Source organism: Microtus ochrogaster, chromosome 16 (genome assembly GCF_000317375.1).
Source record: "Microtus ochrogaster isolate Prairie Vole_2 chromosome 16, MicOch1.0, whole genome shotgun sequence".
NCBI lineage: Eukaryota > Metazoa > Chordata > Mammalia > Rodentia > Cricetidae > Microtus > Microtus ochrogaster.
In genome coordinates this window covers 30189800-30192567 of record NC_022018.1, presented here as the reverse complement: position 1 = coordinate 30192567, position 2768 = coordinate 30189800, and the positions used below count along the sequence as shown (strand labels likewise).

Below are 2768 nucleotides of genomic sequence, written 5' to 3'. Positions count from 1 at the left end.
GTGCATGTTAGGCAAGTGCTTCTCCACCGATGTACACTCTAGAACCCTGCTATTTTGTTTTGTTTTTTTGTTTTTTTTTTTCTTTTTTTTTTTTAATACTGTGTCTCAGGTAGGCCAGGCTACAGCCAAGGATGGCCTTGTACTTCTGATCTTCCTGCTTCTAGCTCCCAAGTGCTAGATTACAGATGTTCTTCATGCCTAGTATATGTGGTGCTGGAAATCTAACCCGGGGTTTGCTAGATTACAGATGTTCTTCATGCCTAGTATATGTGGTGCTGGAAATCTAACCCGGGGTTTCATGTGTGTTATACAAGCACTCACATCAACTGAGCTCAGCTTCCCCTGCTATTCATTGTTTAAATTTACTTATCTGTGCCAGTTGTGGTGGCACACGCTTGTAAGATTTGCTGAAAGAGGCAGAGGCAGGAGGATAATAGATCTCTCAGCAGTTGTTAGTTGCCTGTAGTCTTTATCTAGGAGTGGAACTTATGAGATTTCCGGCTTCTTCCTTCCTCATTATCATGTCCTTTGGTGGTGTGATTTTTCAGGTGTTGTTTAGGCAGCCCTATTATTTATTGTAAAAAGACAGCTTCCCTGTCTTTTCTTTTTTTTTTTCTTTTCATTTTTTTTTCTTTTTTGAGATGGGTCACACCACCACTTCCCACTCCTAAGTGATTAAATTCTAGGAGGGAAACCAGATGTCCTAGGCAGTTTGCTTGCATAAGGAGAAAATGATAGAGAACGTTATACACAGAAATCCTGTGCACAGATTCTAGACCATAGAACTATCAATGTGAGCATTGTTGGGAGGCTTGGCTGAGGATCTGTCTGAAGTGGTCTTGTGTGGCACTCTTTCTGGGAAGACAGGAGCAGACCTCTGTTCACCCCAGATAGAGAACCAGGGAGAGAACAAAGTACAGATACCGTTAAAGTCCAACTCGGCGAACCAATGAGTCTTTTTTTTGGTTTTTCAAGACAGGGTTTCTCTGTGGCTTTGGAGCCTATCCTGGAACTAGCTCTGTAGACCAGGCTGGTCTCAAACTCACAGAGATCCACCTGCCTCTGCCTCCCGAGTGCTGGGATTAAAGGCGTGCGCCACCATCGCCCGGCGAACCAATGAGTTTTATTAGGGTTTGTGCTGAATAGTTTTATGTCAACTTGACACAAGCTAGAATCATCTGAGAGGAGGGAACCTCAATTGAGAGAATGCCTTCAGAAGATCAGGCTGTAGGCAAGCCTGTAAGGCATTTTCTTAATTAGTGATTGAAGCAGGAAGACATGGGCTGGTGCTCCTGGGTTCCATATGAAAGCAGGCTGAACAAGCCATGAGGTGCAAGCCAGCAAGCAGCACCCTGTCATGGCCTCTGCACCAGCTCCTTCCTTCAGGTTCCAGCCCTGCTTAAGTTCCTGTCCTGACTTCCTTTGGTGATGAACTGTAATGTGGAAACATAAGCCAAATAAACCCTTTCCTTTCCAAGTTGCTTTTATCGTGGTGTTTCATCCCGTCAGTAGTAGCTAAGACATTAGTGACTTATAACAATAAACATATTGCTATAAGACTACGTATAGCAATAAAGTGAAGTGTTACTTATAGGCACAGAAATGATCCAAAGACAACTCACCAACATTAGCATTAGTGACAGCTCATAAAAGCTGGAAACCTGTAAACATCTCAGCAGATTGGAGAGTAGTCTGTCCAGGCAGCACAATTATTCCAAGCCTCTTGAAGGCAGCTTGCCTGATTTCTGCTTCTTCCAGCCAGACAGCTGGTCTCGACTTCTAAGGGAGTTCAGCTTATCTGAGAATGTCAGCAATCCATACAGTATACTATGCTTAGTTGGGGTGTGGGGGCCAGTGTATCTGGTCAGTTTCAGGGACTTCCTACAGCTATCGAGTTATTTCCCAAATTTAATAAGCTTCCCTGCAGGATGAAGTCTTCCACCTCCCTTAGTATATCCTGTTGTTTTCCCTCCCCTTAACACCCTGTGTCTTAAAGAGCTTCCTCCGGCTTGGAAAGGCTGCGGTGCTGTCAGAAGCAAGCACTGTTGACCCAATGTTGCCTTTCAGCCACCACAGAAGGAGCAACAGTCTCTAACCATCAGACTGCAGGATAACAAGGATTTCCACGTTATTTTCATAGGATCAAAGACTTTGTTTTTTAGAACTGATGTTACATCAGATACACTTACAGCTGTCTTCTCTGTATCTGGCACTCTTATTTTTTCTCATCCTATCTTTTCTACCTTTAGGAGGCCTGAATCACCAAATTTCTATCTTCAAGGATTTCTGGTTGAAACTCCATGATAGTAAATTTAAACTTATTTCACCAATAAATTTATAATAACAACATTGCTAACAATCACGAGGCATGAAGAAAACAGGTTTTTTCGAATAACAAATGAGCAAGAGCCCCTCCATGCGGGACCACGTGGCCTAATGGATAAGGCGTCTGACTTCGGATCAGAAGATTGAGGGTTCGAATCCCTTCGTGGTTGGTTGGCATCCTTTTTACATCTTATTTTCGACCATATTAGGCCACCTGACAACCGCCTTCTGACACGGTTATTTACTACTGCTTAAACACAGAAAAGACCAAAAACATTAAACTGAATCTAATCACCCAAAACAAAGAGATACAGATTTTTCAGTTTAAAGACAGTAAAAAAAAAAAATAAAAGCTGCCTCAAGAAAAAACGGTGCCTAATCCCTAAGGTGAGATATTCAAAAATACAATTTAATTGAGTTTGATTTTCAGAAAACTCTTTTTG

General features: G+C 42.3%; 1 non-coding gene across 1 annotated transcript; it reads left to right on the top strand.

Moving 5' to 3' along the window:
* Window positions 1-2422: 2422 nt before the first annotated feature.
* On the top strand, window positions 2423-2495 carry Trnar-ucg. Its single transcript has one exon. It is a non-coding gene; the product is annotated as a tRNA-Arg (tRNA).
* The last annotated feature ends 273 nt before the right edge of the window (window positions 2496-2768 follow it).